General features: G+C 47.2%; 1 protein-coding gene across 11 annotated transcripts in view; it reads left to right on the top strand.

Moving 5' to 3' along the window:
- CYRIB (CYFIP related Rac1 interactor B) overlaps positions 1–24,835 on the top strand; it is a 146,479-nt gene that overhangs the window by 26,741 nt on the left and 94,903 nt on the right. For all 11 annotated transcript variants that reach the window (XM_041768407.1, XM_041768423.1, XM_041768422.1 and 8 more), the window contains exon 2: positions 17,384–17,436. The gene's annotated coding sequence lies outside the window, so the exon portion shown is untranslated. The remainder of the gene's footprint in view (positions 1–17,383; positions 17,437–24,835) is intronic.

Consider the following 24,835-nt stretch of genomic DNA (forward strand, 5'->3'; position numbering starts at 1 on the left):
TAGACCTCCAGAAATCTTTTTTTTTTTTTTTAAGATTTTATTTATTTATTCCTGAGAGAGAGAGGCAGAGACACAGGCAGAGGGAGAAGCAGACTGTGCAGAGAGCCCGACGCGGGGCTTGATCCCTGGACCCCAGGGATCACAACCTGAGCCAAAGGCCGACACTCAACCGCTGAGCCACCCACGTGTCCCCTGACTTCCAGAATTCTAAGATAATAAATTTGTGTTGTTCTAAGCTGCTACATTTGTGGTCATTGTAACAGGAAACTAATTCAAGGTGTATTTTATGTATCATGAATCTACCCATATCACATGTATAGTTCAGTGGTTTAAGACACTTTACCCACTGGTGCAAGCATAACTGTAATACAGTTTCAGGATATTTTCATCACCCAATAAGATCCTTCCTGTCCATTCACAGTTACTCCCTGTGCTCAGCCCCAGGTAACCACCAATCTACCTTTTGTCTCTCTAAATTCATCTATAAACTTGCCTTTGGGGTATTTCATATAAGTGAAATAATATGACATGTGGTTTCTGTGTCTGGCTTTTGTAACTGAGTGTAATGTTGTTGAGGTTCATCTGGGCTGTCGAGTGCATGAGTACTTTGTTCCTTTTTATCGTGGGATAATAATCCGTTGTGCAGATACAGCGCGTGGTCTCTCTGCTCCACGTGGATTCGTTTCTCTGTTCCATGGCGGATAGACGTTTGGTTTGTTTGTGGGTTTGGGACTCTTGGGTAATGATCCTCTAAGCATTCGTGTGTGAGTCTTTGTATTGACATAGGTTTTCATTATTTCCTGGGCAGATACATTGGGGTGGGGTTTGGTGGGTTGTGTGGAGTTTTATGCTGAGCTTTTTTTTGGAGGAACTGCCAAATTGTTTTCCAAAGCGGCGACACCATTTTTAATTCCCACCAGCAATTTATGAGGGTCCCCTCTTCCTGGCTTTTTATTTTTTTTTAAGATTTTTTTTTTTTATTTATTCATAAGAGACACAGAGAGAGAGAGAGAGGCAGAGACACAGGCAGAGGGAGAAGCAGGCTCCATGCAGGGAGCCCGATGTGGGACTCGATCCCAGGACCACAGGATCACGCCCTGAGTCAAAGGCAGATGCTCAACCACTGAGCCACCCAGGTGCCCCTCTACCTGGCTTTCAATTCTCAAAGGATGGTAGGTAGCAAAAGGGGCTAAGTGTGTGTGTGCGCGCGTGTACATGCACATACGTGTGTTCATAGGCACACACCCGCAGAACGTTGTCAAGGGACTGTCTCCACTACTTGTAATTGGCTGTAGCAGGAAGTAAAGAAAAGAAGAAAGACTGTTCTCTTTTCTGGGCTTTGAAGAGATAAGTTCCAGCAGCTTCCCTGCCTCTCTTTTCGCCCCTGCCCTCAGTATACGCCCTACAGCTCAATAAAGTCCGTTGGGGTTCTCCATCTGTGATCCTTGATCCTTCCTACATTCTCTTATCACCAGGTTTGTTTTGAGCATTTGCCAAAATCTGGGGCTTCAGCATTGGGTGAGACCTGATATTGGTCCTTTTACTATAAGCGGTAGAGCCAGAAAGTTCACGCCATGAGTGGAAGGTTTAAGTCACCAAGCTTTTCTTCTTTACCCCAAGCAGGTCAGCTACAGCATTAGCACACCGCTACCCCCAGTTCCAGCTTCTGCTTATAAGTTCTGCTTTTTCCCTTGTCTGAGCAAGTCTAGACTCTACTGGGGGGGGGGGGGGGCAGGGTTGGGGGTTGGGGGACAGACCAGAGGTTCAGCCTATAGATAGATTGTTTAGAAAGGGTGTGGTGGTGAGAGGCCCTGGCCCTGCCATGGGGGGCATGATGAGGGGTGAGATCCAGACATAAGGCATGATACTCAGTCTGGGTGCGGTGGGTCGGGAGCCCCCTCTTTGTTCCTCAGTGGCAACAATAAACAGAGCACAAGCTTAATTTTGGCCACAGATCAATAAAGGAATCTTGCACATATTACATAGTCTATTGCTACATGTGGGAAAGGGTCAGAGAGACTTTGGTGACTGGCTTTACCTTCCATTGGATCCTACGAGGAAAAAAAGTGAGCAATTTTACGGTGACCATTAGAGGTTTTCAGTTTGAGGAGAAACTCTGCCGGGGGCTTCTAGACCTATGCCTAGATGACCCGGCTGTAGAGCTGGATGTTGGAGCTGACCCCGAGCCCAGGGTGGTCGGCCCCCAGGCAGGAAGCCAGCCACCTAGGCTCTGACCCTGAGCCCAAGGGTGTGGATGGGATGGTGTCGGCAGGCCTGAGCAGCCAAGGGGTTGATGGGTGGCAGGAGGGGAAAGACTCAGAAAATCTCGGATGATGACCTGGGTCAGCAGATTGGGTATTGTAATACCCCAGTTTCACTGGGGATATTGTGGCCATTTTTGAAAATGAAGAAACAGGTTCAGAGAAGCTAAGTGACTGGTCCAAGGCCACACAGTGAGCAAAAGGAACAGCCAGAAATTCACCTTCCAGGCTGTTTCTGAAATCACTGTGACCTTGCAAGGTTCTTCTTCTTTAGAGGTCAATGAGCCATACAGGACACCACCCTGAGCCGCGAATGAACGTCCTCATGACAGCTTGCTGGGTCCGGGAGAGATTAGACATTTTCACAAAGAGCCACCACCGCTCGGTCCCCACATTAGAAAGTGGAGACTTTGGCCCCTTGCACAACTAGCTGCTGTCACTGTCTGTGTTACCAGTGTTGGGGGACGGGGGGTGCGTGGAGAGGCTGAGAAACCCGCTGAATCCAAGGAAGGCTGGAAGGCTCCAGTTGCTGTGCCGGGAAACACAGAGACCCCCAACTTCCAGAGGAGATCTAGTGCAAAAGAGCAGAAAATACATGTGGCTTAGATAATTTTAAGTGGGCATGTACTAATTAGTGTCGTAATAAAATAAAACGGAGGTAAAGTTATCTATAATGTTGGTTGGGTTGGGGAGGGGGGAAGCAGAGAGCCCGCTGTTGGCCCTGGCTTCTCTGCCCCCTGACTGTGTGACCCCGGGCTATCATGTCACTTCTCCGATTTCCAGCTTCCACTTCTGTAAAATGGGAACGTTGCACCAGAAGATCTCTAAAATCTATTTTGACGTCAACTCGGCACATGGGAGTTAGGAACCCTGTAAGTTGATGTTCAGTGTCAAGAGGAGTTTTAGCCAGAGATTTTTTTTCCCCCCTGGTGGCTTTGGATGAAATTTACCGAGCTGGCCAGTGGTTTCAGCGGAAACAAACAAACCCCTTTAATTTACATGACAAAGGCTTATTTATCTCAGAGCATCTTGGTCTTAGGTGGGAGTTAGGGAGCTGGGGGAGGGCCTGGATAACCATCAAAGGGTAGAGGCTGTGTTTCGGAGGTTCCTTGAGCCCTTCCTCCCTCCCGATGGGGAGTGGGGGCTTTGAGCTCAGTGGAAGGGCTGTAGGTTACATGAAGGAGGAGCTTGAAGGGTCAGCCTGGTCCTCAGAGAGCTTCCCGTGTCACTGGGACTGTGACAGCACCTACCGTCTGGAACACTCGCTATCAGGCGGAGTGTGCAAACGCCCGTGGACGAACAGGGGGCTCCTGTGGGGGAGAGCACAGATCCCCACCGGCCAGGTGGTGAAGCCAGGTGGTGAAGCCGTGTGAGAGGAATCTGCATCATAATCTGTAGGCACCGGGAGCCTGTGAAGGATTTGCACATTAGAAAAGGCAGTGTGGGAGGTGGGGGGGGGCACAGGGGGAGAATCTGGGGGTCTGGGGTCCACAGTGAAGAGGGGGTTGCTCTGTACGCACCGTGCAGAGGGCCTCGGGCTGGAGCCAGCCTCCTGGTGCCATCGACAAGCCACTGAGTCAGGCCTGAAGTGGCACCCTGGCCGGGAAGCGGGGCCTGGCAGCAACCAACCAGCAGCTTCTCGTAAACCCATTGAGGATTGTGTCTGTCGGTGACTGGGTTGCAAGTGACAGAAACCAAACTCAAGCTAGCTCAGGTTTAAAAAAGATAATTTCTTGTGTCAAGTGGCTAAACGGGCATGGCTAATCCAGGGGCCGGGCTTTGTCTCTGTTCCTTGGTCCCGCTTTCCTTCCTCCTCCTCTCTTAGGCGGTCTCGCCTTTCCAGATGGCAAGAGCCTGCCAGCAGCGTGGGCCCAGGCTTATGTCTTCCCATGTTAACCACCCCGTGCAGGAAACAAGGCATCCTTTTGGGTGTCTGCAGCCCGACCACTAGAGAAGGCTCTTACCAGCCAGCGAGGGTCACATGCCCATTCTTGAACCTCAAGAGGACTCTAATGACCATTTAGTCACATGCCCGTTCTGCAGCCAGCCATGGGTTCTAGAAGGTTCTGTGCTTTGATTACCTCCCCTGAGGTAACATACCGGCCCCTGGAGTGTGTGGAGGGGAGGATTGGGGATGCCTTGTTGGAAAACTGGGTGCCATTACCTGAAGGGGCATGGAGGCTGGGCAAGCAAAGACGTCAGCTGTGCATTGCCAGGAGCTCAGCCTTTGCTTTTGCCTGCCTAGGAAGTCTTCTGTTGAAGTGATGACCTGAACTTGGATGGAGTGAGTGGCCTAGAGGGAGAGGGGTCCATAGCCTGGCCTTAGTACCACTGCCACAGGAACCAATCTCCTCTGTTCCTTCTCTTTCCCTGCAGCAAACTAGTATTACGGCCCTGTCCCTCTTCTGATCACCTCCAAATTTTGTGTGCATGCTTCACGTGCTTCACTCGTGCCTGGGGATGATGGTCAGAATGCTTAACCCACCAGAGTAATTTCTGGAAGCCTCTACACTGCCTGATGTTTTTTTTTTTTTTTTTTTAAGATTTTATTTATTCATTCATGAGAGACAGAGATAGAGAGAGAGAGAGAGGCGCAGAGACACAGGAGGGAGAAGCAGGCTCCATGCAGGGAGCCTGACGTGGGATTTGATCCCAGGTCTCCAGGATCAGGCCCTGGGCCAAAGGCAGGCGCTAAACCGCTGAGCCACCCAGGCTGCCCTACACCTCCTGATGTTCATCCTTTCCTTGCTGGGTCTTGGGGTGGGTGGGTGGGTCTGGGAGTGCTGGGGGCAGAGGGTCACTGAAGGTGAGGACTCTGGACAGCAGCCACTTCCCATCCTCCTCAATTATTTCATATTTTCACAACTGATACCCACATGCTGGTGTGAAGCAGCTGCACACTTGCTGCTGGTGTGAGAGCTTTCTGGGGTGGCGGGTGGTTGGTGGCTGGAGTAGAATGTTCCTCACTTCTATCCCACCCCCAACTCTTGCTCACACTCACGCCCTCAGATGATTCTCCGTGGGCCTTTCTCAGAGTGAATGTGCCATTGATTTTTGTGGAGGTCGATTGAAAAGAGCAGGGGCGATTGTTCTGGAAATGGTGGTTTTCCCCAGCTCACCCCGAGCTCTCGGCTGGCGTGTGTGGTTGTTCAAGACCGAGTCCCCCTTCCTCTGAGGTTCTACTTGGCCACCATGCCCACGCTACTCTCTTTGCACCTTTTTTTCTTTCTTTCCTGCGAGCAGTTCAGGTTTATAGGCCTTGGAGAGTGTGCAAATATTTTATTTTAATTAAGGAAGTCTGGAATGAGGAATAGAAAAAAGCTACTTCTTGCTTATTTCTGGGGGCTCCGGCAAGACAGGGTGGGGATGTCTCTGGTGCCAACAGCCACCTCAGCGGTCATCTGGTCCTCCAGGGTGGTCCAGGCACCCGAGAGGATGGGTCAGGAGGAGGGGCACCAGGGGGGGGGTCCGCTGGCCCAGGGTGGCCCGTGGGAAGAGAAAGGGGAAATAAGGCAGGAGGGTACACACTTGGGAAGCTCTTCTGGGCCAGCATCTGGAGCACAGAGCAGGTGATGAGAGGTGTAGGACCTGCCATCTGAACAATCCCTGCCACCTGTTGGTGCATCCTGCTGGCTGGTCGCGGAGCCCATCTGGTCCCTTTGCTTGATTTCAGCTAATAATCCTCACCACCAGATTTAGTGGTAAATATTACTATTCCCGTTTTATAGCTGAGGAAGCTGAGCCTAGAGAGGTTAAGAACCATGTCCAGGATCACCCAGCTACTAAGTGGCAGCCCAGGTGAGTCAGAGTCCGGAGCTGTGCCCAAAATGCCCCCCCCTTTGGTGGTGCCCAAAGGGAGCTCTCAAGAGAACCCCCAGACTCTTGGAGGATAGGTGGGGTCCCTAGAATACTAAAGTGAGAATTTATCTTGAGTGGCAGAGCCTGAATATTGGTCAGAAGATGGAGAAAAAATGGTGTGTGTGCAGCTAGGGTGGGGGAGCTCTGGGCAGCAGCCTAGGGGTATCAGGAAGAGAAAGAACCCAGGAGCCCAGAGTTCCTGTCCCGGCCCTGCCCCCAGCGTCATGGGGCCTTGGGTGAGTCATACCATCGCTAGGAGCTGGTTTCCTTTTCAGTGAAATGAGGGTAAGAACCACAATAATAGCATTTATTGTGGGCTTCCTTAGTGCCAGCACCAGCCCCGGGACACCAGGACCAGAGAGGTACAAGGACTTCAGAGAGAGGTACAGGGCTTCTGCCCTGGGGGACTCTGGGACTCAAGGGGAAGGAGGACACCGCCCACCACACCCCCACTAATGCTGCACCTGAGACAGATTTGGTACTGGGGAACCAGAAGGTGGTTCCATCCAAGTTGGGGGGAGGGGGTGGGGGTGGCTTGTGCCCCAGCTCTGGCTTCAGGGCCCTATGGCCTTCTCATTGCTGTCCCGGCAGCGGAGGGAATTAACCCTTTAGAAGGGGACTTCTTCCCAAAGCCACAGATAGGGCTTCTCTCTGCTGGTGATCCTTCTCCTTGTGGCCGCTCCTAAGAATCCCCTTCCTTCCTTCCGAAGCATTCAGATGAAAAATACCAAGTCCCCAGCTGTGCAGCAGTCACCTGAGAGCTTTTTGCAAACACCAATTCCCAGTCCTGGGGAACACTGTTTTTGAAAAGCTCCCAGGGTGATGCTGATTTGCAGCTTGCCCCTCTGGGGACCCTCCGCCCCTTCCTGCCCTGGAGAGGCTCCAGAGAGGATCCACCAGAGGATCCTTGGGCTGCAGCAAGTGGATCCCCGTGGGAGGAAGCAGGAACAGATGTGCAGGGGACTCCGTGCTGGGAAGGACGAGCTCTAGGGTGATCCCCTGCACCTGCTCTGCTCCATGTCGCCCTTCTCTGTCCCTGCCCGGCCTGGCAGTGCCTGCTTCCTCTGTGCTGCCTCCTCCCTGTTCTGTGACCAGGCTGGATCCCTGCACCTGGCATCGCCCACGCCCCAGTGACCCGGCACACTATCTTCCAGTCGCCCCGTGCCCCCTGCCCCATGGTACCTCCTAATGGAGGTACAGCGCTACGACAGGCCTGGGACAGAAAGCAAATCATGGAGCCCTGTGGGACAGCTGTGGCAGTTTAGAATCTGATTTTAAACCTGACAGGTATTTTGAAGACCTGCTTGAAATGATTCCTCTTCGTTCACTTTTGGGGATCAGAATCAAATTCTTCGTAGCATTTTTTACATAAACTTGATTTAGCCGCTTCTAAAGAAAGCCTGTTTCTTGAAGTTTAATGGGCCAGCCACTTCCTCGGTTCCTCACTTACACTGGCCAGAGTGCAGGTGCTCATAGCCACCTGTGGCTGGTGCCGCCTTACTGGACATTGCAGGTGCAGAGCAGCTGCGTCATTGCAGACAGTTCTGTTGGACAGTAATGAGCGCCACTGACCACATGGCACAGAGAGGGCTCGGGGCCCGGCTGTACAGCTGGGCATGGCTAGAGGGAGGAAATTGTGAGCAGGTTCTCTGACCCTGTTGGTATCCACTGCTAGAGTGACCGGCCGACCTGCTTTGCTTGGAACAGAGGGGTTTCCCGGGACTCGGGACTTTCCTTGCAAAAGCTGGGAAATTCCCTGGTAAACTGGGATGGGTTGGGGTGTTCATGACACCATTTCCATGTAGGTGTCACTGCTGTGCCCGGGTCCAGGACGCAGAGTTTGGCAGAGAGTCACGGAAAGCTCAGAAGGGAGCTAGCTGAATAGGTGATGGCATCATTCAGGTATAGTGAGAGGAGTGCTCTGGAAAAGGGGAGCCTCTGGGTAAGGTGTACCCAGCAGGGGTCCCCATCTGAATTGAAGGCTCTATCAATGGGTATATCTCAACAGAGAGGGGGGTGGGGGGGGAGAGAACACACACCTGGGAGGCAGTTAACCAGATGAGAGTCTGGAAATGGGAAGAAGCTAAGTGACCATCCCTGTGCAGTGAGCAGTGGGAAAACTCAGGTGTGACTCTGCTCTGATCCTACTGCCTTCCCTCCAGCTTTCACGTTGTCTCACCTATAGAATCGGGGTTGCACCAGATACACAGAAATCATACTCTGCGCCTCTGCCAACGTCACTTTTTCGAGTAGATGGTGATATGTCTTTAAAGGCGACACATCCTTACACAGTGAATGTGTTTGATAATCTGCTATTTGGGGCACATGACCTTTATCTTGCCCTTCCATTGGTGAGCGGCTCCCCTTTTCTCTGCTTTGATAATGATTGGGCCAGAGCTAGCCTGAAGGGTTCAGGTTTAACTGAGATGCTATTAAGTCTGGCACGCAGTGGCCATTTGGTATAGAACAGTTCTTTTCCTTCCTTCTGCTCCTCCTGCTCCTCTTCCTTCCTGCCTTCACTCTCTGTTTCTTAAATTAATGCCATACCGAGTGCACTTCTTGAGAAAGAACGACGACCACTTAATGATACAATGTACAGGGATAATTAAGGTTATTAAAGAGATGATTGGTTAAGACTCCAAAATATTTGTTTTGAACATTTACTAACGTTCTGAGACCCTATGTAGTCTCTCTCCCCTTCCCCTAAAATATTGGAGATTTCTCAAGGTTAGAGATTTGTCCAAATTCATCTCTTGGACAGAGAATTGTAAGTACTACAGTTTCGTTAAGAACACTTTTAAGTATGAGTGATGGATCATGGCAGTATGGAGAAATGTTAAGACATGGATGCATCTTTTCATAAAAAAGGATTTTATTTATTTGAGAGAGAGAGAGAGTGAGCATGCATAAGCAGGGAGAGGGGCAGAGGAGCTCCTCTGCTCAGCAGGGAGCCTGCCCACTTGGGGCTCATGGGGCTCAATTCCAGGTCCCTGGGATCACACCTGAGACCTGAGCCGAAGGCAGATGCTTAGCGACTTAGCCACCCAGGCATCCCGACATGGATGCATCTTAAGCTGGGAGAAATGATGAGGGAAAGTGTAGAAACCACGTTTGGATTCCATCCTGTTTGCAGAATATGATCCTGAAAATGGTCTGTAGGAGAGAAGGGATGCAAAGGGAAATGGTAGTTAATAGGTTGTGTTGCTGAGCATGATCTTTGACAGAGAACTGCCCACGGTGATAGTGGTATCTCCCCAGATCCCAGGCCGGGGGCTGGGAGGAAGGTGGCATCTCAGGGGCCTTCCACAAGGAAGATCTCAGGGGGCAGTATGTGAAGAAGCTCTAGGAGCCTGTATGCCTCCAGGGGGGCAGTATGTGAAATGAAGCTGGGCTACTTTGTTGGGTGGAAAAATCCAAGCCAGATAATTTTTTAAAAAAAGATTTTTATTTATTTACTTATTCATGAGAGACACACAGAAAGAGAGGCAGAGGGAGAAGCAGGCTCCATGAGGGGAGCCCAGTGTGGGACTCGATCCTGGGACTCCAGGATCATGCCCTGGGCGGAAGGCAGACGCTCAGCCGCTGAGCCACCCAGACATCCCAAGAATTTTTTTTTTTTAAAGTAGGCTCCACGCCCAGCGTGGAGTCCAACACAGAGCTTGGATTCATGACCCTTGAGCCAAGATCAAGAGTCAGATGCTTAACTGACTGAGCCACCCAGGTGCCCCCCTCCCATCCCCAAGCCAGAGAAATTTTGTAAACTTGTGGACCCTAGAATCCATTATGCTATCTCAAAAGAATCCTAAAATATGTGTGGGTTTCCCATCAGGGTGGTGAATGTGCATTGGAAGTCAGGAGTATTTTGTATGTTCTGTGGTATTAGGATTATAGAAAGTTGATGTATATTGAAATATGTAGAACCTTATCTTTAATATTTGAAGTACATTTTTGGGGATAAGGCATATGTCTGGTTTTGCAAGTAAAAGCAATACTGCTGGAGATAGTGGTGCTGTTGTCATATAAGATTTCCATAGCTAATTAGTGCTAGTTATGATGAGGAAATTAAACACCTGAGAATGTGTTTCAAGGGACGTTTCTCCCCAGTACGTTAGCTGCCTTTCTGGACTGCATCGTTGGCAAGTAATAATAATAATACAGATTGACAGAGCCATGGAGAACCTGGTTAATAGGAAGGGATATATTCTGAATGGATCGAGGAACAGGTTAGAAACTCCAGCACGGCGGAGGGCTCCTCCAAATGCATTCATGTCCAGCTTGCATCTTTGATGCTTCACAGTTCTGGAATGGTCCTGCTGGAGGTGGCATCCACTGTCTCGTGAGTCCGGGAGCATGTTCTCTAGGGATCCCCTGCAGCCCCGTGACAGTGGGAATTCCAGATATTGCAGTTTTTCCAACAACAAAAACAAATCAGCCAAGACAAGCTGGAATCACTTGCACAAGGCCTTTCCCACAACCCACTCGCTAGTGGTTCGGTGCTGGGCCGACTCCGGTGACTTACAGAAGTTTTAATGTTCAGGTAATAGGAACGCCTGGTTCTCTCAAGTGTTATATACACTTAATAGTATAGAAACTAAAGTGAGTAGGGGTACCTGGGTGGCTCAGTGGCTGAGCATCTGCCTTTAGCTCAGGGCATGATCCTGGGGTCCTGGGATCGAGTCCTGCATCAGGCTCCCCGCCGGGAGCCTGCTTCTCCCTCTGCCTATGTCTCTCATGAATAAATAAATACGTTCTTTTTTTAAAAAAGAAACTAAAGTGAATACTTTTACTACACAAGATGCCCATCACCCTCAAGGTGCTTATGATTTCAGTGAAAGAGCCAAACGTTGGGTGGTCATAGAGGTGGTGTAGGACGAGGCATCAAGTTCAGGTGGTACACTTGAGGGAATGATTGACGTGACCTGCAGTACTTCTCTTGACACTGGTGTCCCCAACCGTTACCTCCTTGTTTCTGATTCTCATTCAGGCCAGGTGTCCGGGACTGCCTCTGTGACCCCGTCCTTGTGTCTCATGGTCACCCCGTGGCTTCCACTGTCAGAGCCCTTGTCAGGCAGTGTTGCAGGAGCCAAGCGTGCTCGCTCCCCCGAGTGTGAGGTCTTCCAGGATCTCTGTCACCCTCTCCATCTCTCTTGCCCCTCTGAAGCTTGCTGGCCTGTGACCGTCAGGGCTGTATTCTTATCCTGAGAAGCCAAGCCATCAGAGCCAAAGGCCCTTGTATGATCACTTTTGACCTTGTCTTAGGGCTGCTGTAACAAAATGCCACAGACCAAGTGGCTTATAAATAACTGGTTTATTCCTCACTGCATGGAGGCCAGAAGCCTGAGATCAGGGTACCGCCATAATCAGGTGAGGGCCCTCCTCTGGGTCCTGGGCTTCTCCCTGTATCCTCACACAGTAGGAGGGGTGAGGGGGGGGTCTCTGGGGCCTCTCTTATAAGGCAATGAGCCCCATCCCCCTTCATGACCTAAGCACTTCCCAAGAGCCCTGCCTTCTTCTTCTTCTTCTTCTTCTTTTTTTTTTTTTTTTAAATATTTTGCTTATTTATTTGAGATACAGAGAGCACAAGCAGGGGGAGCAGCAGATGGAGAGGGAGAAGAGGGAGAAGCAGGCTCCCCACTGAGCAGGAAGCAGGATGCTGGGGACTTGATCCCAGTACATCAGGATCATGATCTGAGATGAAGGCAGATGTTTAACCTACTGAGCCACCCAGATGCCCTAAGGCCCCACCTCCTTATACTGTCACATGGGACGTTAGGATTCCAGTGTGTGAATTGAGGGGGGGACACCCACATTCAGACCATAGGACTTGTTAGTGACATACACATATAAAGAAATGCACATCATGATTCTTTTTGGATATGTGTTTTCAGTCCAGCTGGTTGAAAACTTGACATAGACGTTTGGAGGTGGGAGGCAGAGGGAGCGTGCGGTGAGCTCAGGTGCAGGCGACAGGAGGGGATGCTGACCAGTGTGAATCCTGGACGGGGCACAGCAAATCCTCCAGCATAGCTGCCGAGGTCTCCCGTGCCCTGCACAACGAGCACAAGATGAGGACTGGCATCCCAGAGCCCAGGCAAGCTGGAGCTTTGGAAGTTTTCCTGATAAACACTCCTTGTTTGGATTGAGCAATTTCATTTCTTTTTAAAAACAGATTTGGGGGTTCTCAGGACTGAGGGGTAATGTGACTTTGTGAATCCTCTTCCTCACTCAGGAGCCAGTGTCAGGCAAGTTGGATTGAGAGACCATTTGTAACTAATTGCAGTGTTAGCATTTCCAAGTAACTATGGAAACTGCTGAGTGTTAGCTTTTTCTGGGCGGATTAGCCAGCTAGCTACCTGTGCAATGATCACATTTATTTATTTATTTTTTCACAAAATCACAGAAAGCATTGATTTGCTCAAAAGTCTGTTTTCATAAGTTTTTGTAAAATATCATCCGAATATTCTTTCTCATTACTGTTAAGTTCCCTGAATACCATAAAAGGCATTTTGGCTTGCTTTAGAATTATCATGAATTCTGAATAATAGTAATTATGCTAAATAGCTAACATTCGTCAAGCATTTGGTTCATATTAGCCACTGTTTCGAGGGAAAGTTTTATTAAATAAGTGATTAACGGTTGTTGGAAATATTACAGAGCTCTTGTAATTGAACAGGATTATGGGTATAAGTTTATGATTTTATTACCAGGGATAGAATGAATCATGGCTAAGAAAAAACAGCAAGTGATAAACAAGCCAATCAAGTTATAAGGTGAATTCACTGAGGAGAAAGAGTAATTATTTCAGTTATTTTTTGGTGCTTAATTAACATTTATTAAGCATCCTCTGGGTCACAGGCACTGTTAGGTACTTTTACATCTGCTATTTTATTTAATTACGAGGAGTTCTTCACTTCCAGATAAGATTTCCCATGGGCTTCTTTTGACTAATGAATTTTTCTAGCTGGTCCTGCTCATACATTAAGTCACCTGGGGAGCCAGAAAACTGCGGTGGTGCCAGAGTGTCATCCTTAGAGACTGTTTGATTATACAGGGTTGGGACCCAGCAGCAGGATTTAAAAAAAAAAAAAAGGTTCCTCCCTCTGCCACGAACTCTGGTTAAATCGGCTGGAGTGATGAGAACCTCTGTGTCAGACTATTGGAGATTTTTTTTTCCACTGGTAGAGAAATATTGACTTCAGCAATCAGCAATCATTGCAAACTTTGAGAGTCGTGTGCTACGCCAAGTGAAATAGGTGAAACACCTGTTTTCCTTTGTGTCTTCCCTGTGAACTGGGATGTGGGAGGTATCAGGATAATTGCTGAAGGAAGCAGGCCAGAAGATGTTGCCCTGAATGTCTCAGACCCAGAATGTCCAAGTGCCTTAATCTGTCCCTGGGTTGTGCTTTGTGGTGTTTATCATGCCAGTGACTTGTTTTTGTTGTTGTTGTTGTTGTTGTTTCTTTCTAAGGTGTTATTTATTTGAAAGAGAGAGAAAGAGCAAGAGAAAGCACGAGCAGCGGGGAGAGGGAGGAGCAGGGAGTCCAACGTGGGGCTTGATCCTAGGACCCGGAGATGATGATCTGAGCCAAAGGCAGATGCTTAACCAACCGAGCCATCCAGGCGCCCCTGTTTTTTGTTTTTTTGTTTTTTGTTTTGTTTTGTTTTGAAGGAAAAAAAAGGACTATTTAGGGAACTTCTACACTAGAGGTAATTCCTTTTAATGAAATACATACATATGTATGTACAGTACGAGTACAGATCTGTAAATAAAAAGTTTCAGAGGACACAGAGAATTATGAGGAATATTTCTGGTGGAAGGGATTATGGGTTGGAATGACTTCTTTAAACATTGTCTTTGATGTCATAGTGAAGTTGTTTAACATCAAAACATTAAAAAAAATCGGAAGGAATTAAGTGGTTTGGGGAGCCCAGCTTTTCTTTAAAAATTGTTATAGCCTGAGATCACATAATAGAGAGTTAACCTAAAAAATGATCCATAATCAAAAACATATCCAGTCCCTAAAAAAAAAAAAAAAATTCATGGTCATCTTCATGGAGAGATTTGCTTCAATGGGAATTTTCAGTTCTGCGAGAAACCAACCCCCAGGAGTCCTGTGGTGTAATTGGTGGAGAGAAACAACAAAAGCTTCCATTAGTTCTGTCAACGTGAAGCATTTTCCTTGAAAACAAGTTTTCTGGTGGAGCCTTCCACTTAAGAATGTTGTGTCCTTTTAAAAGCGTTATGGTGCATTTGCTAAGAGAACTGGGGCAAGTCAATCACTTTTTGGGGCCTGGGGTTCTTCTCTGGTGTAACGAGGGGATCGTCACTGTCCAGGAGAAGCTTCACTGAACCGCAGAGTTGTCTGTAGAGCAATGGGGGAGAAGCATCGAGGTGGCCACTCTGGGTCTGTGGGTCTCCCACCCTGGCCTCAGAGCTGCTGGGGGTGGTGGTGGTTGGTGGGGGCATCTGGATGTGTGTTTATTTGCAGAGAGGATCTTTTCAAGGACCTATTATGCATCAGGTGCTAGGAACAACAGGATGACCAAACTCAGTGTTAGCCCTCAGAGAGCTTAACATGTCCTGGAGGAGGCAGGCAGGCACACAGGTAATTCCAGCATTTCTTCAGCGAGGCCAGGGGCTGGGTGGGAAGAGGGGGTCAGTGGGAAGACACACTGCCCCTGTGAGCTCTGGGTGGTTCTTTTTATAAACAAATGACAAAGAGAAGACAGCTCCCTCTTTGAGTCACTCTGCCCAGCCACTCCTGAGGGGAAAAGAAAGAGGAAGGAGGCGGGCCCACGTGGGATGGTTGGGACTTCCCTGGTGCCCTGGCCTGGATCCAGGGGTTTCTGCATGCTGATATAAGGGCTGTCGGGGCAGGATAAGGACCTGGGCTCTCAGAAGTCCTCAGAACCAGCCCTTAGGGCTAGAGGGACCTCAGGAGGTCACCTGGTCCAGGCAAGTTACCCTGGCGAGCCCCACACCTGTCTTCCTACTGCTTGTGCTTGACCATGTGAACCAGCAGATTAACTGGGGTCCTTTGCATGTGCTGTCCATTCTGTTTGGATCCCCTCCTGCCTGGACTGGGGCAAATTCTAGCTTGTCTTTTCATTTTCAGCTTAGATATCACCTCCTCAGGGAAGCCTTTCTTATACCCATTGCTGGCCATCCCCTGCTGAGCTAAGTAAATGCCTGTTTCTGTGATTGCCCAACACTGTGCTCACCACCGTTGTCCGCTGTTCCAGATTCCGTTGCAATTGCTTGTGTGCCTGTAATTGGCCCACTAGTCCATGGAAGGTCCTGGCTGGCTGGGATGGCTTAATTCCTGAAATTACCTCCATGGCCAAAATGCTTGGCACATCATGGGTGCTCAGTATATAGTTCTTGAAAGAAGCCGTCTTCTCACTTTCCAGCAGAGGCTACAGGAGCTCAGAGAGGTTCAGTACCTTTCCCAAAGTAACACGGCTTTGAGAGCCTGAGAAGGGGCTGGAGCTCATGGTGTTTCTCTAAAGAGGAGACACGATGAGATCTGGCTTCTAGAGCACAGTCCAGGTTCTCTGCCTCCACCATGGAAGTGAAAACAAGTCACTCTTACCACTTTCCTTCTAGGTGAGCTGCATGCGGTCTCATGGGTTTGTCTCCAGGTGATACAATGGCTAGCTTATGCTTCGTGTTCTTAAAACAAAAAAAGGGTCTTGTGAGAGTTAGAGCCCCTTTCTGATTGCTAGGTTCTTTTTTCCCAATAGAACAATTTGGTTCCATTCTCTATTTTGTAAATCTGGTCAAAAATAAATAAATAAATAAATAAATAAATAAATAAATAAATAAATAAACAAACAAACAAATAAATAAAAGAAAGAAAGAAAGAAAGAAAGAAAGATCCTTCATGTAATGGGAAGACCTAGAGAGAGGAGTCTGGAGAACTGTAGTCATGATGTGTGTGTGTACATGTTTGTGTGGGTGTGGTGTGCACACACTCCCCTGCAGGGCATGGGGCGTGTTGCACACGTTCAAGGGCAGAGTAACTGTTTCCATGGTTCTTAAATTAGCTCCCCTCTTTTTTTTTTTGGCACCAAGCAGTCCCATAATCATGGTTTAAAAGGGAATTTTAGGGGCACCTGGGTGGCTCAGTGGTTGGGTATCTGCCTTCAGCTCAGGTCGTGGTCCTGGCGTTCTGGGATCGAGTCCTGCATCAAATTCCCCACAGGGAGCCTGCTTCTCCCTCTGCCTGTGTCTCTGCCTCTCTCTTTGTGTCTCTCATGAATAAATAAATAAAATCTTAAAAAAAAAACCAACACAAACCTGTGCCCAGAAGCAAAGGAGAGACGACAGGAGTGTCACCGGCGGTTGACGGGATCAGCCCAGTGTTCTCCTGCCACAATCAGGCTCGGGCCCCAAATCTTTTGTGAATAAAGTGGGGGCCAGTGGAGTGGCTTTCAGTGCCCAATGAAGAGCACAGATAAAACACTAAGGTAGCTAAAGACTTAATGAAAGTACAGGCCAGGAAAAGGCATTCTGTTTCTCTCCTGTGCAATAATAAGGATGCCTGGACGCTGCAGACCTTGCTCCCATCCTCACGCCAATGCTGGTGACTGCTCCATGGGATGTCGTTTAACTAGGGTCTTATGAAAATCCCCTTTGATTCATAAGTTTTTGCTGCTGTAAGAGATGTCAAGGGTGACAAGACCGTGTGCTATACATGTTTATTTTCCTTTCCCAGCCAAGAAGAAACCTAAAACAGGAAGTGATTCAAGGATAGAATGATTCAGACCAGATCAGACTCAGATGGGCTGAGCATTTTGCTGGCACCAGGATAGCCTGTTGTAACTCAGAGTTCCAGCGTCCTTTCTCTTAGAATTCTGAATTTGAAAGGACATCGCAGCCCCACCCTCAGTCCCCAAGACCACAAAGTCCAGCCACATTGTCCTTCAGTCATAGGATTTAGATTTAGGTCTCTGCTCTTTACTCTGCTGTGCAACCATCAGCAAGTTACTGAACTTCTCTGAATCTCCTTTTTTTTTTTTTTAAATCTCCCATTTCTTTATTTGAAATACATAAAACTACTTTGAACATTAAGTGAGAAAAATGGTTGTGGAACATGCTCTGTAAACTTTAATGGTCCAAAAACATGGAATTTGGAGTAGTTATGTCCAGACTGATTCTCTGGTATGAGAAGACTAAGAGTGGCTAGCATTTCCTGGGCGCTTACTGTGTGCTCCGGTCTGTCATTATTTGCTTAACCCTTTCCTGTACCTCTGTTTTACAGGAGAAGAAACTGAGGCCTGGAGTTTGACTTAATCGTTCAAAGTTACCGAGTTGGTAAGTCACAGTGGATTTGACCATGGCTGTCGGCTTCAGAGCCTGTGTTCTTCACCACTTCACTGTGAAGAAAAAACTGAAGTGGATGGTAATATCAGGCCAGGACATGGATTTCAGTTCAGTAGAAATAAGAACTTTCTGCTCCTGTTGAAACTAGAATCCATGTGCTTTCTTTCATTCACTCCATGAATATTTAGAGAACCTACCAGGTTATCAGGTCAAACTATTAATTTAAATGAGAACTTTGGAGGGAAGGAGACACTCAGCCTCCTGTGATCAGTAGCAGTAATAATAGTTGATAGTTATTGAGTACTACGGAGGGGGAGACCCTGTGCCAAGAGCTTTGTCTGAATTATCTTGTTTAACTTGCAAGAGAAAGATGAGGTTCAAAGAAGAGAGAACCAAGTTCATTCCAAATGCGAGGGGTTGTCTCCAGCCGTTTGGGCTATCACACAATACCACAGACTGAGGGGGCGTTAAACAACAGAAACTTCATTCTCACAGTTCTGGAGGCTGACAAGTCCAAGATTGAGGTGCCAGCAGATTGGGTGTCTGGTGAGGCCCGCTTCCTGGTCTCACAGATGGCCACTTTTTCTCTATAACCTCATGGCAGAAAGGGTGAGGGAGCTCTCTTTGGCATCTTTCATCAGGGATGCAAATCCCATTCCTGAGTCCATTCTCAGGACCTAATCACTCCTGAAAGCCCCACCTCCTCACACCATCCCATTGGAGGTTAGGTTTCAACATAGGAATTTGGCAGGGACACTCACAGTGGATGGCGGAGGTACAGCCAGTGTTCACATCCAAGCAGCCTGGCTGGAGGGCCAGTGCTCTTAAATGCTGGGAGGCCCTTATGGAAAACCAACCTGGTGAGGCTCTCGGTGCCCTCTACCCCCTCCAGGCACTTTGTTTTTCTGCTTCTTCTGTTTCCTTGTCATCCTTATCTCCTAACTGGCCTTTCACCTGCTAGCCTCTGGAGAACTTTAGCCGTGGAATGGAGATCAGATGGCAGGACTCTGTACATCAATCTCTCATGCACGCGTGTAACTTTTATGTTAATGGAGTTTTAACTTACATACTGTAAAATGCACAATTCTTTTTTTTTTAAAGATTTTATGTTTAAGTAATCTCTACGCCCAACAAACTTACAAATCCAAGATGAAGCGTCACATGCTCTACTAACTGAGCCAGCCACGTGCCCCTTGATGAATTCTTAATATGCCACCCCACCTTGTCCCCACCTATACAGGGCATTCAGTATTCCCATCTCTCCAGGACATTTTGTTAATCCCCTACACAGTTAGTTCTGCCCCAGGGCTAACCACTATTCTGACCTACAGAAGTCCCACATCCATCATATAGATTCCTGCTTCAGGCTTATCCAGATCCAAATATACTTACTCAACAAAAACAAAGCACAGATAAAAATAACACTTTAAATAGCGTGGGTGATCCTGTCATTCCACCCAACAGGCGTCTCTCTTGGAGTGAGTGTGAATGAGAGACAGATCTGCTGTTCCTTCTGTCACTCTTTGTTCCTATGGCTTTTTAGAGTCTGAGCATCTTGTGCCATCAAGTGTGTTTCTTACATTTATAGATTTTAATTATCCTACAACACAGCTTGGAAATGCAAGCCAGCTATTTCTTCTAGTGCTCAACCTAAGAAACCAAATCCAGTGCTGAAGGGACACTGCCTTTGTTGGAGGTGGTTTTTCGGTCTCTGCTGTGAGATCTTATGGGATTTTTCAAGGAGAATTTTGACTCCTTTCAGTTTTCATAACTGTGCTGACTTTGGAAGTTAACCCTTGAGTAAACTGCTCAACTGTTGTAATGTGGATGGAACTCAAGCATGGGTAGGTTGTTACATTAGACTTGGAGACGTCCAACACTCTGCCAACGTGGCGGACTATGCCGATCTGTATGTCTTTCCTGATATGAACACAGAGTGGGCTGAAACAGAAGATTTGCGCCGAGGGGAGCTCATCAGAAAAGGGATTCCACTAGTGTCAGAAATAAAGAGAGAAAATTATGCCAAGTGGTGGTTACATGGTCTGAAGCTATGGCCATAGGGTCTGGGTGTTCCAATTTTAATGCTACAGTGGGGCCCAAATGAGACTTGGGCTCAAGGTGGAATTGAACATTGGGAATGTTAAACATCGCAGTTCTTTGTGCAGAGGGGCTAGGAAACTTTCACTGTCTGGTGAAATAGAGAGGAAGCTTGCCTTGAGTAGAAAAAGTCACCAGCAAGAAATTAAAAACCATATGTAGTTGTGGAATCTACATTTTTATTGTGTGTAAGATTACGAGACCCCTCCAGCTGAGAAATGCACATAAAAACTGGCAGAGTGCCATGGAAATTCCTAGCACAAACACAGAATCACCCCATAAGGATATTCAACAACCCAGACCTAGCAGGCCTCCCACATAAAGAACTACTTCTCAGGATAAGTTCACAATGAAACAATACGAGCTGTCTAGGAAATGGACTGCTTTAAGGTGGAAGTAATAGAACCATCTAAAAGAGGCTATAAATTAGCATATTTAAGATAATTAATGACTAAAGATGATGTTAAAAAAAGACGTAAAGAAAGATGAAAAAGAATAGGTTGATTTGTAAGGCGACCAAATTCAAATGAAAAATAGTTGTCGAAATTCAAATCCCACAAAAGGGTTAACAGACACGTTAGATGCAGCCAAAGAAATAATTAGTGAACTGGAAGACAGTGGGAATAGTTGACATTTGTTACATCCTTAGTATGTGCCAGATGCTAGTCTGTATACATACATGAACTCGTTTAATCCTCAGAACGAAGTTATGTGGAAGACACGATCAATATCACATGTATTTTATGGATGGGGAAGCTAGGGCATGGTAGTTTGTGCCACTTGCCCGAGGTCACACAGCTAGTAAGGATGGACTGGGATTTGACCCCAGGCTGCCTAGTGTAGTCTGGAGTCTGTGTATGTAATTATTATGATGTAGATTATCCTCAAAAATAACCACTAAATAATAAAGAGATGGGAACACACAAGAATAGCAATGAGGTATAGAAAGAGAATGAGAAGAGATTGCTTATGTTGAAACAGTGGGGAGAGGCAGTATTCAAAGACATAATAAAGGGGGAAAAAGATATCACAATGATTTGAAGTCCCTTCAGATCTTCTCCAGTCCTTAGGTTCCAAGAATTTGTGACCAAGTCACCAGAATTTGTGGCTCTAATGAAGGTGGAAATATTCAAAGAAGGATGGCAGAGGCTCAGTTTCCACTGTTGCATGCACTGATGTGCTGATATGTTTGAAAAAGTTTCTCTGGGGGAAAAAAGAAGCCTTGCTTTGTAGCATTTGCTGATTTCTATAGTATAAATACTTCCTATGACCAGTTTCAAGCTACCAACCTGATGTCCCTGAACCCAGAATTGGGAAGAGATGCGCCCACTCAGCTCTCTTGAGCTGGCCTGAGCCGGCTTCAGCACACCGGTGGCTCTGATGCTCATTCTGCTCTTAAACTGTGATTTCTGGGTTGTGCACCCTGGGGTGAAACTTTTAGGAAGTAGTAATGTCATGTGTGATGTCACAGGGGCAGGGAGAAACAATGGGACAAGAGTGGAGCTCTGGCCGCCTTTCTTCTCTTGTATTTAAAAAAGCAAAACATTTTGTGAATGTGGGTGGGGAAATTAGCATACGTATCCCACTATGGGGGACAGTGAAAATGAGTATAGCATCTTTGTGTTTTTTTTTTTTAAGATTTATTTATTTTAGAAAGAGAGAGTGTGCAAGCAGGGGAAGGGACAGAGGGAGAGGGAGAGAATCCCCAAACAGACTCTTGCTGAGTGTGGAGCCCCCATGCTGGGCTCAATCCCATAACTCTGAGGTCATGACCAGAGCTAAAATCAAGAGTCAGACATTTGACCGACCGAGCCACCCAGGCACCTGAGTACAGCATCTTTGAAGGGCAGTTTGGTACTATCTGCCATTTCTAAATGCATGGCCCTGAATTCGACTTCAAAAATTTTATCTTATAAATCTTATCTTTCTTTAAGTCACACATGGTGTATGTGAAGATATATATATAATGTATATTCATTTCAGCATTGTTTGTAAGACAAGACCCTGGAAGCAGCTGAAATGTATGTTGGTAGGGGATTGATTGACTCAATTGTGGTATATTCTTACAGTGGAATTCTGGGCCACTGTTTAAAATAGTAGCTCATGGGACTCCTGGGTGCCTCAGCAGTTAGGCCTTTGGCTCGGGTCGTGATCCCGGGGTCCCACATTGGGTTCCCTGCATGGAACCTGCTTCTCCCTCTGCCTGTGTCTCTGCCTCTCTCTCTCTCTCTCTCTCTCTCTGTGTGTGTCTCTCATGAATAAATAAATAAAATCTTTTAAAAAATAAAAATAAAAAATAAAATAATAGCTCATGTATACTAAGAAGGGGTAATCTCCAGGATACATTCTTTTTTTTTTTTTCCAGGATACATTCTTAAGTTAAAAAAAAGACAATATGCAGAAAAGTGTATGTGGTGTGTTCCCATGTGTGGGGAAGAAGCACAAGATAAAAGTGTGTCTCTCTACACCCACCAACAAACATCATGTGCTTGATTATGCGTAGATTATTGCTGGCAGACACCAAGAAAGAAAGTGGTTGTGGGGAACACTGTTTACCCCTTGGAAAAGCTTAAGGGATTGGGGTCTAGAGTGGCTGGAAGATGTCTTGTGGTAGATCTTTCATATTTTTTTGAATTTTAAAGCATAAGCATATAGTGTCTTTTCCATTAAAAACAAACTAGTTAACAAAAATGTCACTTTGGGAGCTTTTGACATGAAAGCCCCTCTCATTTTTAGAGATTGGCAGACCCCGATGTGTTGCTGATCTTGGGTTTAATGAGCATATGCTGAATGCCAGGCACACCCCTGAAGTTTCCAGCTCAGTCCTCTCGCGCCTGTACACTGTGGGTCTCTCTGTTGGAAGGCTCTGCCCAGACCCTAGCAGCTGCCCAGTGAATGTGTGATCCACGGAGGTCTCATTTGCAGGAGAGGGGAGGAGAAGTCTTGGTGCAAAGTCATGTGGCATGCAGCAGAGGAGGTGAGAGTCACAGCAGCCTTTCAAGTGTTTGAGAGCAGAGGTGACCCAGCTGCTTCTCAGAAATCAGGTTATCTGGAAGGGCTCTCAAGCCTTTCTCCGTCTTAACACTAGACCCTGGCACTTCTCTTGAGACCACAAGGAAGTGTTCTTTCAGTATTAATTTTTCCATCTTTAGGACTCTTTGCTCTGGAAAGTTGGAGTTGTGTTTGTGGACCAAATGAATCGCTGATGTGTTTAGAGACAGCAAAGGCTGGGAGAATTTGTCCTGCGGTGTCCTTTTCTGAGTCATTATTAATCTTCCCAACTCTTGTGCACGCATCATCGGAGGGCTAAAGGACTCTAGCTTTGCTCATTTAAAAAGGCCCCCTTCGGGGCTTTTCTTAGCGAAATAGATGTTCCCAGAGGTGCTTTTACTCTTGTTTCCTGCAGCCAGCCACATTTCTAACCCATCACCAAGCATTTTATGGAACCAGATGCTTGCTCTCTTCTCTCTTATCATTTGGTAACAAATGCAGTAAACAGGTTATTCATCTCCAGAGGGCTATTGTTACGATGTTGTGATTTGATCAACAGTAATCCAAATGGCCAAGAGGACTGGAGCAAAAAGTTTATAGCATGGAAATCACAAAAACTGACCTGAGTATTATTTAAGGGTGTGACATTGTAGCAGATTAAATTCTTGCCAGCAAGGGCTATTTGACATCGGCACTTTGCTGTCTCTCAGGAGGCTGTGTTGTGGGCTCAGAGAGTGCCCTTAAGTACTTTAAGTATCACTGCCACTGGTGTGATGTGTCATGTAGTGGTTTTAGTTTACTGGGAGTGGATGTGTATCAGCAGTGTCCTCCGGACTCCCCAAGTGGTAATTCTATCTCCCCTGCCTGAGTGCAGATGCAGAGGAGGTTTCAGTGCTGTTCCTTGTGGGAGGCTTTTCCTGGCTCCCCCCTCATCTAGGCTCCTCTTGTTCCATGGAATATTTAATTAAAGCAGGTATCTTCCTGGTTTTAAACAACTGCAGTTGTTTGTAGCTGAATTCAGACTGAATGCCAGGCAAGGTGGCCTGGATCATCTCACTTCCTCTGCATGAGCCAGCGTGCAGCATATGTCACAGCCCTTCAGAGTTCAGGAGCCGGGATTCTTCTGACCTCCAAACTTGAACTGGCTTCTGCAGAAAGGGGATGCATGCCACTGGAAAGTCCAGGGATGGAAATTCAGGCGTGGCTTCAACCGTGTGGCAAAGGCTTTACACAGTTTTCTCCATCCCTCAGCATCACCTACCATTTCTTTTTGGGCTATGGTGGCAAGATGGGCATCAGCGCTTCGAGCAGAAGGAAAAGGCCACTTTTCCAACAGTTTAGGGGAAAGTCCCAGAACTGAGTCTCTGTGTTTCTGATTGGTCTTATCTTCCCGGACCAATCCCTGTCCTGGGCAAACACGATGCTCCGATTGGCCATCCCGGATCCAGCCTTGAAGAAACTGGGGTCTGCACCTGCCCGAGCACCAGGAGAGGGGAGGTGGATGTTCCCCCAGGAAAATCTGGGAACTGTTTGTGCCTGAGGGTGGGAGTGGGTAAGTGAAAGCAAGGATGTGCAATAGGGTAGGTTTTTAACCAGTGTTCACTCAATGAATGAATTAACGGGTGAATGAGCAAACAGGAGCGTGCTGCTGCTTCTGTGAGCTGGTTATACAATACCCGGAGTGAGGCTTTAACAGATGGGAGCCTTTGCAGAGAGGAAGGTTAAAAGAGAGCCTTGAAATCAAGTCCTGTGAGGCTGACATTAAATTAGCTGAAATATTTAACGAGATAGGAGACATGGGAAAGCCGTTTCCAAATGTCTCAAGGGCATTCCTAGAAATAGAACCTTTGCTGGGTCCTCATTCTATGTCTTAGGTGCTGGGCTAGACACTTGTATTGGTATCACCCCGCTTTTGTCTTCATTTTATTTTTATTGGGAAGTCCACATATGCTTATTAAAGAAAATCTAAAAATGCACACAAAAGGGAAAAATAAGTGCCCTCCCATAATCTTACCCTTGAAGGCTAATTGTTATTAATATCTTGCTATATACACTGTCATCCTTTTCTCCCTGTTTTGCAGCTGCGTTAAAAAAAAAAATTATTTAATCTTGATATTGGTGCTTGTCAGAGAAAGAACCTGTGGCTCATACCAAGGCCCGAGAATCCTTGGGCCAGAATGCAGCCCCCATGTGCCAGCCTCAGAAGTCCTCTCTCATTTCTGGGCTTCGGTTTGCCTGCTACATAACCAGCAGTGTGTGCACTAACAGGATTTTACTATGGTTCTATTCTGAGAATCCTGAT

This window comes from Vulpes lagopus, chromosome 9 (assembly GCF_018345385.1).
Source record: "Vulpes lagopus strain Blue_001 chromosome 9, ASM1834538v1, whole genome shotgun sequence".
In the NCBI taxonomy this organism is placed as follows: domain Eukaryota; kingdom Metazoa; phylum Chordata; class Mammalia; order Carnivora; family Canidae; genus Vulpes; species Vulpes lagopus.